Raw genomic sequence first — 10,657 nt, 5'->3', positions numbered from 1 at the left:
ACAATGAATAAAAGAGGGGAGAGTGGGCATCCCTGGCGGGTGCAACGGGATAATGGAAATGCATCAAACAACGCCCGTTTACCCGGATCCGGGCTGAGGGGGATGCATAAAGGAGTGCTAACAGCTCGCTGAAACTGTGCCGCATGCCCAACTTGCATAGAACAGTATGGAGAAAGGACCACTCGAGAGAGTCAAAAACCTTTTCTGCATCAAACAGAACAGCTGCAGCTTGAAGTTCTGGAGATACCTGGTTTAGGACATCAAAAACTGTATGCAAGTTGATAGAGGTGGAACGGTGAGGTCAAAATCCTGATGGCTTGGGGGCTATTACGCTTTCCTAGGACTTTAGTGAGTATCTTTTTGACATGGTTGAGCATAGACAGAGGGCGGTATGAGGAGCAATGTTGGGAGGACTTTCCAGGCTTGAGGAGGAGTCACTCATCGCATTTCGCACGGAGGGGGGGGAGGATGCCCAGTTCAAGGGATTACGAGTAGACCTCGAGAAGGTGGGGAACAAGAATTGCCTTGTTGAAGGTCCCTGTGAAGCCGTCGGAGCCCGTGGCCTTATAAGCACCAAGTGAGTCCATGTCCTGGGAAACCTCCTCGGCGGTAATGGTAGAGGTGAGGAATTGCTGTTGGCCGGTCTCGCCACACTATAGCCAACTCAGCCAAATAATTTGTCAGTTCGGCCACAGGTGCAGCCGAGTGTGTCCAGTATAAAGAACGGTAGTAGGATTCGAAAGTGGCGAGGGTATCAGGGTTGTCTGTAGCCCTCCCTCCAGAATCCATCTGGAGGGCAGTAACATAAGACGATTGATATGATGGACAGAGTATGCGTGCAAGCGTGCAACCAGTACTTGCCCTCCAGTACCACATAGCAGCGGCATATTTGCCGAGGTACAGCACCTCGCAGTCATCAGTTTCGGGGAAATAATAGAGAGTGAGGGGGCCGTTATAGCCTTCTGGTCGAGTGCCTGCAACTCGCACTTAATTCGAGCAAGTTGTCCCTGGATAGAACGGAGCACCCCAGCATGCTTGGCAATGCAACCTCCCCCCCGCCCCCCCACAATTTAGGCCTTAAAGGCACCTCGGAGTGTTGCATATTTAGGAACTGCTCCTGCATTAAAAGTAAAATGCTCTACAATAGCGTCGCGCACTTCCGGGTAAAATACTTCACCCAATGTGTAGGGCATTGGAAGGAAAGCGCCAAGCATGGGCCAGAGGAAGCTGGGTTGGGACACGTAGATTAGCTATCACTGGGGAGTGATCAGAAAGGGTGCAGGGCAGATGTGAAAATCCATCCAGCCAAAGGGAAGTAGCAGGGTACGCATCCCAATGATCAATGGGGGCCCTACGCTGTGGGAGCTAGAATAATAAGCATAGACTGCAGCAGAGGGGTTGCGGGCATGCCACACATCAGGGAGCTGAATATTGTCCAACAGGCCGTGAAGTGCTTGAATGGAGCGGGGTTTAGTAACACCGGATACGCCAGTGGTGTTGAGTTGTGGATTGCAAGTAAAATTTAAGTCGCCACCTAGCAGAATATATTCAGGCTGAAAACGTTCCATCTGCACCCTCAGGTCATGGAAAAACTCCTGGAGATTCAGTATTAGGCATATAAACATTGACTTAGAAGAAAAAGGGCGCCAGCCAAGGACCCATGCACAATTACATAACACCCCCCCCCCCCACCCCCCCACCCCCAACCCCCGGAACAGGAACTGTAATTGGAAAAATACTGATTCCCACCCCATTGCGAGGCAAAGGCGCAAGTCGCTGAGGGCGACAGATGAGTTTCCTGGAGGAAAGCAAGTTTGACGCAGCGCCTGCTTAAATAAGTGAGGACCAGTTTGCTTTTCCTGGGATTGTTTAGCCCCCTGATGTTCCATGCAGCACAAATAATTCTATGGTCAGAGTCTCCCATGAAACGGTGCAGCATGTGCATGGTAATATATCAGTGAGTGTATTGTAAGGGCTGTGATGTGCATCATTGCATGTGCAACTGTCAAAAAAAGAACAAAAATACAACAAGATAAAAACCAAAGTAACAGCTATCCCCCCACCCACACCAGAGGAACCAAGAACCCCCATTGAAAGCCCCACCGCAACATAATAAAAGAGAAAAAGGCATACACCTCGGGGAGTTACCAACACTCCAGTTAGGGACATTTAAGCCGCCATATGAGAGAGTGATAAACTAGCAACATTTGATGCAGTTCCGTCGATGACAACAATGGGTAAAGGTGTGGCAGATCCGGAAAAGTCATCACTTCAGGCGGACCAATTTCAATGGCAAATCGGGGAGCAGGCCCGTCAATAAAATGGCATCAACAATGTCCAGTGTAGAGCATCGCATTCGGGCGAGGCACTCCAGGACGCCAAGTGTGAGGACCTCAGGGAACCTTGCAAGGGGCTGGGGACAGGCGCAACTTTGTCAAGTTTCTGCTGTTGAAGAAAGATTGAGGCCTCCGCTGGGGTATTGAAAATGTGAGGTTTGCTATCACTTCAATGCACAGACGGGCAGGATAGAGCATCCCATAGCGCAGACCAGCTCGCTGCAACAGACTCTTCACTTCAGTATATTTACGCCAAGCTTCCTGGAAAAGTTGGGTGAAGTCTGGGTATAGCGATAGCGACATGCCCTGAAACTGCAGAGGGGCTTCAACACGGGCTTGGTGGAGAGCAATACTGTGGTCGCTGTAGTTCAAAATCCGTGCAATAATTTGGTGTGGAAGGAGCCTTAGAAATGAGACAAGGCCCCAAGGAGCGGTGCACTCTCTCCATAACCAATGAAGAAGTGAAGGAGTCCCTGCCAAACAACTCTACCAGGAGATGCTCAACAAAGGTACTCATGGGCCCGTGTTGGTGGATTCTGCTACTCCTGTGATCCAGATGCGTTATGAGCAAGCCTCAAGGTTCTCATTCTTCACCGCAGCCGTCTTCAACAGTCGCTCAACCCTCTCCACACGCTTGGTCATAGCCGTCCCATCGTCCTCAATGTCTGACACTCGTTGTTCAGCGGCACCCAGTCTGGAGAAGTGGTCATCAAGGTGCTCATGCATTCCATCCAGCCTTGACATAAGGGTGCTGAAGAGCATATCTGCGGCCTTAAAGCCTGCCCTCAACTCTGCCATTATGGCTGCAATCCCCTCTGGCGGGGGAGCAAAGTGGGTGCCATCCGATAAGTCCATGCCATAGGATTTGCCAGTCCCCCGGTGTCTGGGGGTCCTGGCCTAGTCAAAGGAAATTTGGTGTTGTTTGGGTCACTGCACCCCATGATACAGTGTTTAGTGAAAAGGCGGCAAGCAATAGTGGCAGGGATAACAGGGTATGATGATCAGTCCTGTAGGGGGGTAAGAGCAGAATCAAGTTCAGCCGTTACTGCGTACGCAGTCAGTATTCAACTTCTGTGGGTAGCAGGCGGCCACCCAGTAGAACAAGAACAATGGGTAGCGTTTGTTCCTGGGGCCCCCGCCAGTCACAGGCTGAAGTCAGCAGGATTTGTAGGACCACAGGCTTGCTCAACCATATTGATGTTGGTAATATATGGCCAAATCCGTGCAGGACGCCAGCCCTCATGTCGCAGGGGAAGGGTTGCATTTACCTGCCCACTCCACGTCGCATCGCTGGCAGGGCGAGGTGCCCGGTCAGTAATGGCAGAGCACAGCACAGGATCCGTCGGGCCGCCCTCAGTGGAGAGAGTCGGACCTGGCTCCAGGATGCGGAGCGGGCCCCAAGCCACAGCCCACACCAGGCCCCACCCAGGCCCTTGGCCCACACAGGGCCAGCGCGTGCAGACCAGGTGGCCAGCGCCCCACCCCAGCTCAAGGGTGAGTGGAGAAGCGGGCACCAGCCCCCAGTACGGCGACAACCTCCAGCAGCAGGATACAGCAGCGGCACCGGGGCGATTTGCCAAACATGCCGCGGCCCTGCCTCCAGGCTCACCCATGGCTCATGTCGCTGTGGGGCCTCTGGGGACCGCATAAGGCGGCGGTTGGCTTGCCGAGGCCCCTAGCGCCGCCTCACATGGTACCAGCCACTCCCCCCAGGTCAGGGACCCCTGAGGGTGGCAATACTGCAGCGGATAGCGGCGGACTACACAGGTAGGCAGCGGTGCCCCAAGAGCTTCACAATCGCGCTGCCATCTTGTTCGGTGGTTAGGCTATGTCCCCTGACCTCCGGGCACTTTAATGCCCCATTAGTAATTTTAAAGGTAGGGTTAGTGAAGGAAAACAAGATTTTTATTGGTCATTGAATGACATCCAATATTTGCCCATAATTAAAAGAAAGATTTATGCACTAGCCTTCTTTTCTCAGATGTATATGATGACCCTTAAACCCTGTGTAAACCTGAGCAAGTGCCAGGGAATGAGTACAAAAAGAACAAGTGATGGATGGAATGCTTAACAATGTCAAATTCACCCCAAGTACAGAGATCTTGGCATAAATCCATTGTTGTTTTGCTACTCATGCCATTCCAGTTTGGACCCAGCCATATACAAATCAGTCTTGAGCCTGTTCCCCATGAGAACAGTCCAGCACGAACTGCCAGGCCAGGTCTTTCCTGAACTGGAAACAAGCATCCTGTGACCGGTTTCGTAGTATAACCCCTCCTCAGCCAGGCTAGCTTGAATCCAGTGGCATGTGGAGCACAGAACCCACGTCTGGGCATACCCATCCCACTTAGGGCAACAATTGCAAAAAGAACAAGTGATGGATGCAATTCTGAACAATTTCAAACAGTCAACCCCAGTACAGAGATCTGGGCCTAAATCCTTTTTTTTTTTTCTTCCCATGCCATTCCAGTTTGGACCCAGCCATATGCAAATCATTCTTGACCCTGTTCCCCATCGAAACAGACCAGCCCAAACTGCCAAGCCAGGTCTTTCCTGGACTGGAAACAAGCATCCTGGGACTGGCTTTGGGGTATCACCCCTCCTCAGCCAGGCTAGCTTGAATTCAGTGCCATGGGGGAACACATTTTGCAATGTTCAGAGGGGAGTGCTTTCATTTACTCTTGTGGGACTCATAGTTTGTTCCTAAATTTCAGGAGTAAGCTTGAAGTAATCCAGGAATGTTCCTGGAATTCAGGATAAAGTGCATAGCACTACAAGAGTAAGTCATGCCTAGCCATAGCAAAATACTTGTGAATCAGGTCCTAGGTGTTAAAGTACACTGCAAGAGAACAACCAGAGTGCCAGAGATGACTTTCTGGCTTTCATTCCAATCATGACTTGGGTCTCTACAATATAACCCCCTGGAGGCTGCCGACTCTAGCCCAGGAGTCTCTAAACTATGGCTTGCAGGCCACATCCTTTGCAATGATTTATCCAGCCATCTGTTGTTTTTGCAAAGCCTCAGATTCTGATGATGAAAGGGAAATATATATCCAATTCCTTTGGTAGCCTGCAGGGGGCAGCAGAGCTTCTTGAATCTTCTCTATTGTAAAGTTTGCACCAGCAATGTTGGTGTAAGCCAGATCTTTGAAAAGCGCAAGTTCCTAGTGCAGGTAGTCCACACTGCAGAAAACTCCAATTGCCAGAATTGTGTAGGAAGGTGCAGGCTGAATTTATTGTTGCCTTTATTTTTGGCTCAAGATTATTTTGATATTTTTTTTGCTCTGTTTTAATGAAGTTCCTTCTTGGAGTCTGTTTAGTTTTCTTATTTTGTGCTACAAAATTGGACAAATTCTCATGTCATGTAAATTTGTACATTTTCAGTATTTAAAATGAATTAAAAATGAATGGCTTATTTTTCATAACTACAGTTATGCAATTGGTTATTTTGTTGGAGCATTTGCTAATTGTTGACATTTTTACTCATTAAATATCATTTCTCAGTTTAAGCATGGCATTGTTTCTTTGTACTTGTCACATTTCTCTTTTGTTCTGAATTATATCATGCTGATTATAAAAATGATCCAAGTAAACCTTATTCATTCCTTCAAATGTTATTAATTAATTTATAAAACTGATTTTCTTTGGCCCATGAATATTTGTAAAATATATGATGTGACCCTCGTATTGAAAAGTCTGGAGACCCCTGCTCTAGACCAAGAAAAGACTTGGGGTCCTATAACCCCAACAGATGCTCACATTATCAGTGAATTCTGAGACTTGATGGTGAAAATCATAAAAAGAGGCAACGTTTTCAAATTTCAGTCAGTCAGTTACAGAGATATTTGTGGATATATGTGTAATACCCATAAAATAAGATTATGCACCAAAAGTTAAAATCTGTACAATGCAAAACATTATACGTTCCTGTACTCCAACAGCAATGATCTGAGCCAACATTTACAAATTAAAACTGCTCTCTTCATGAAGAATCATAATTACAATTTCTGCACGCCGAACTTCATAAATTACAGTACTGTATATATTTTTTAAACTGTCCTGTGACAATTGAAAAAATAATCCCCCTTGATACAAGTACAACTGGTCTCACATTTAGATGTTAGTATTGCTTATGACAAGTATGTTTATGCTATTTCAATTTTACTCCATTAAACGACGTCTCCTTAGCACGAACTCTACTCATGGGACCCTACACCACACCCTTTTAAGTCCTCCTGTTTCTATATCTGTCCTCTGACTTTATACCTTCAATTACCACGGTTTGGTTTTAGCAATCAGCTAACTCTGCCCCCTCTGGTCGGCTCTGTCTTTTCAAGAGCCTGATTAAGTCCGGTCCATTTTTTTCAAAATAGTCTTCAGAGCCAGATGTTTCAAAAACTGTTTTAAACATATTAAGCATAAAGCGATGAGTTTCCTGAAACTATTATTGCTGTTCATTGTGTGAGCAAGGGGCGACTTAAAATAGACTTTCTGTTTTTCTCACAAAACCGTCCCCTATGTTTGAAAATTTTGGCAAAGGATCTGAATGTTTTGGGTAATTCCAAGATTTCTCAGATGCCTTAACTTATCTGACATTGATCGAAGTTCTCTCACTTTACTACTCTTCTCTATGATCTTCTTCCCTCTGCTGCACCACCCCACCCTTTCCCAAGTTGTTGCACGCAGTGGCGGCTGGTGACATTTGAAAGTGGTGGGTCGTAAAAGTGTGTGATGAGGGCCCTGCGGCGAATTAATGTAGCATGCAAGTCCTATCGTCATAAGAGGTCTGCGAGGGGGTAGGTGGTCTCCCCCTGGGAACATTTTGAAACCAGATTGGGCAAATGGTGCTTTTTCAAGCAAATTTGAGAAAGCAAGAAGGTTAATAAAGCAATTGTGAAAGTGTAGTTCTGACATCAATAACAAATTTCCTATGATAATGACATAGGTAGCTGCTTATTCAGCATAACCAGAGTACTTCACTTCACAAACCCAAACACGCAATGCACTGGCTCACCTGTAAGCACTGTATTTTCATTTTCTTCTGCCTTCTCAATATATTGATATCTGTGTACCTCCATCACATACAGTTGCACAGAATCACAATTGCAATTGGAATAAGTGACAATTGCTCTGTTTGTTCAGCAGAGAGGCCAAGGATTGGATGGCCAAGTATTCTGAACGCCTTTGTTGACCCACTGACAGGCACTGTGAGAAATCCATGCTGCCTTCAGCCTGTAGAGCTCTCAATGGTGGCCTGTTAAAGGTGCCTGAAGGCGACTCAGTTCAAAGTATGAACTGTACAAGAGAAATGTGCTAAACAATACAAATACAGAAATTCAACATACCAAGGTGCAGTGGCATGGAATAAACTCCAACTGGAGCTTCCAGCTGGCTATTGTGTACTGGGACACTCTCAGGAGTATTTGTGAGCACTACAAATTGCTTCCATCATCATCATTAACATCCTGGAGCTGGATGCTCATTTGATAACAATTCAATTGTCAGTTCCTGTTTTATGTCTACTCTTTCAGCTCAGGGCTGGTTTTCTTCTGAAAGATCCTTCCATCCTGGAAAGTGGATTGCTCTGGAGGATATGGCATTTAAAACACAGCTTTATGGTGCGTACATCATGACACACTGAGTCCTGCTTATTGCAGCTCGCAGTAGAAGAAAATGGTTGGTGCCTTTGGGCAGTTACAGCCCCCTCCTCTATCCTCTGCCCCTAAGCAGCAGGTGCATCAGCCCATCAGGCCACAACATGCCCCTGGTTCCTGAAAACAGCCATCAGTGTGTGCAGCTGTGCAGTGCAGCCCTCATTTGTCAGCACCTCCAGGGCGGCGGCTTCTGTGATCTTGTACAATTTTATTACCATTATTAAGCAGTTTCACTTCTGTAAACCCTTGGGAAATCCTGCAACCAAACCTTATTTTCAGAAACACATCCAGAACATCAGGGTCAGCCTCAGAATGCCCGTAAAACAAAATAAGCTCCAACACAGACACCAAAATGAAAGCGAGATCTAGATAGCTAAAAACTAGCCCAGATGATGACATTTGCACATTTTTTCCCTTTTTTATTTATTGGATTATTCAGAAATAGCAACACATACAATAAAACAGCCCAATATATAGAAACACAAAATAATGCACTGCAAGTCTGTTGCAGTATACAGCCCCAGCGCCAATGCCGCAACTCTCCAAAAACAAACTGAAATATTCTTCACAAATAATGCCTCTGATAGCATTAGCATTAATATCAAGTAACATGAGCCTGCAAGAGACAGAAGACAGCATAAAAACTGTTCACAGTCAGTGGGCTAAAAGGCCGTGCACAGCCAATAGAACAAGAAAAACGATAGTCAAAGAGAGAGAGAGCAGGGGGAGAGCGCAGACTTCCATTAACTCAGCGCAGTCACGGGGCAGATGGAAAGAACTGGAAGACGAAGCAGCCCTGCGCGCGGCTATAAAAAATCGCAGCATCAGCCACACTGAGAAGACTCCAAAAAGGAGTGCAGTGGAGCCCAAATGTCCGTAGGCCGAGAGCCCTTAGGGGCGAATTCCCAGAAAATCATTAGTTGCTCCTGGCAGAAAGCGGCATCTCGCAGCCACTCCGACCCACGAGGAGACCTTCCACGCCCCCAGCACATCGCCACCCTGCGCTTAGCCAACAAAAGCAACACGCCCACAAGTCTTCTATTAGCTGACTGAACGACATCAACCAGTCCAAGGAGTGCGAGCTTCGGGGAGAAGGGCAAAACCAAGCCAATCATCTCCTCAATCATGTGCATTACCTCCACCCAGTAATTGCGAATGTCCCCACAATACCACTCAAGGTGCAAAAAGTCAGCATTGGGGGCCCGGCATCTCTCGCAACAGGAATCCTCACGAAGCCCCATGGCGTGCAGCCCCCGAGCGGTGTAACACAATAGATGCAGAAATTTGAAATGAATAAGCCGCAGCCTATAGTTAGGGGACAGCGCTCTCATATGCGAACAGCAGTTCTTCCACGCTTCCTCTAAGATGGACTCGTAAAGATCAGCCACCCATTTGGCTTTAGCCGTCTCAGCAACACCACCCCGCTGGCCCATCAAACAGTTATAGAGCCTGGTAATGAGGCCGCAAGGAGACCGCGCCACGCACACCACCTCCAGGACCCGACACACTGATGGAGTCACAGGGAGACCAGAGAAGCGCACACGTAGCATTGCGTAGATCCGCAATACATACAGCCTATTCAGTGAGCAATCACGCTCATCCCCAAGCGCAGCCTCCTTGGAGATCAATCGCCCCTCCACAAACCTGCACCCAGGGCAGTCAACTGAGAGTCCTGCAAGAAAGCACGGAGCCTAGCATCATGATACATCCTCTCATCCGCCACAGTCATAACAGGTATCGAGGGAGCAAAAGGTTCACGCGCCGTCACAGCGCTGTAGTGTCAACCATGCTCTAGCAGTACAGGCCACAGTGTCAACATCGTGCAGCCTAGGTCGAGAGGGATTCCCAATAACACGAGTCAGGCCGTGCGGCCACACCTTATCACTTTCAGGCGCCAAATGCGGAAAGTAACGAACCGGGTGTAACCAGTAATACGCAAAATGACCTTGTGCTCAATGATAGCAGAGTTCCAGGTCGGGGCGGCCAGACCTCCCAGCTTAAAAGGTAACATCAGTTTCTCCCAGGAAATTCAAGGCTGTCCGCACGCCCAGACCAACCGTATCAAAGCCGAGCGTAATCATCACAGAAAGCTCACAGTAAGAACAAAAGGGATATTCACAAACAGGTACAAGAATTTAGGCAGCACTACCATCTTAGCAATGGCAATACGACCTATGAGGGACAGCGGCAACGAGCGCCACACCTCGACTTTGTCTTCCAGCCATGAAATAGCTCTACCATAATTGGCCGACCATAGTGTCTCCACATCACGACTCAACCACACCCCCAAGTAAGGCACCGGACCATCTGCCCACTCAATAGGATACCGGGAGGGGAATCTCCCCTACCCCTCAGAAAGGGGCTGTACTATTGACCTGGACCAGTTATTCACAATGCCCGAAAAGGAGCCGAAACGCCCAATCTCATCAAGCAGGACATCGAGATTCAAGCGTGGTTCGCGTACATACAGCGCAATGTCGTCTGCATACATGGAGATAGTATTGGTCGCTGCCGAAACGGCAGCCCTCTAGGAGTGTGATGCTGTCGCAGACACGTCGCCAACGGCTCCATTGCAACCGCAAAAAGCGGCCCCGAATACAACAATCGGATCAATTGGACAAACCACACACTCAAACCCACTCAGGCAAGCAGCACAAACATACACTT

This window comes from Pleurodeles waltl, chromosome 4_2 (assembly GCF_031143425.1).
Source record: "Pleurodeles waltl isolate 20211129_DDA chromosome 4_2, aPleWal1.hap1.20221129, whole genome shotgun sequence".
NCBI classification, from domain to species: domain Eukaryota; kingdom Metazoa; phylum Chordata; class Amphibia; order Caudata; family Salamandridae; genus Pleurodeles; species Pleurodeles waltl.
This window is presented reverse-complemented; position numbering follows the sequence as displayed.